Genomic DNA, 1,027 nt, shown 5'->3' with positions numbered 1-1,027 from the left:
GTATGATATGAAGCGTGGTGAAGCTGCACACAACCGTCCTGACCCAATCCCAGGTTCAGAATAAGTCTAATCTTTAACAGTACTTAAAGTACAGTAAATATATTTTAATCTTTCTAACTAAGCGTAAAAAGTGCAAAAATGTGAAATACACTTCATGAAAAAGCAGAAATACAAAAAAACTTTCATTAAATTAAACTAATTCAGGGCAGAAATGTGGTAAATAAGGACAGTTTGGATACATATGTGAACGCTGACTTTACAGAACTTTATTTTCTTTATTTTTTTTTATTTTGTTTCTCCTGATTTCCGATAATCTGTACAAAGAAATATTAACGAATGCAATTTTAATCTTCATTTTCTTGATATATGGTTTCCATTATCAGAAAAATGCTACAAGAACATGATACACTATTAAAATCCCAGCTGGATCTTTAACTGTTGCATTAATATGCGTTATTTTCACATCTAGTGGTTGTCCAAAACCTGAAAATTATTTTGAAATGAATTAAACAGTTTGGTAAATCTGTCTTCACAGTTGAAGTTACTAGTATCTCTGCTGTCTAGAAACAGATGTTTCAGTGTGTTTTAGTTAATTATTGATTTATGAACCAGATAATGATAATACACGTAAAGGAAATGGTAAGGTCGACCCGAGGTGGGATTATATAAGTTCGTTTCCTCCCATTCCCTTTCAGGGGATCTATAAACTTCTGTTGATTGTCTTTCACATGGATTATTTTTTTCTCGACTGTTTGAAATAAACCATTTCTAATCTAATCTGATTTATTTTTATGTCCTCACAGACTCAAGCTAGAGACTGCTGAAGTTTTTCTTTTTTTTTTTTCTTCATCATCCATTTAAAAGGAGGTTTCCTGTCTGCATTTGCCCTGCTCAGTATAAGGATTAAACTGAAGAGTGTTTGATGCGATCTGCTGGTCATGTACTGTATAAAGGCCATTATTATAATGCCATTAAGAAAATCAAGCCTCATTGAAATTATCTGGATTATAATAATCTAGCATTTTTG

Source organism: Oryzias melastigma, linkage group LG18 (assembly GCF_002922805.2).
Source record: "Oryzias melastigma strain HK-1 linkage group LG18, ASM292280v2, whole genome shotgun sequence".
NCBI lineage: Eukaryota > Metazoa > Chordata > Actinopteri > Beloniformes > Adrianichthyidae > Oryzias > Oryzias melastigma.
Note: the sequence above shows the minus strand (reverse complement) of the source record.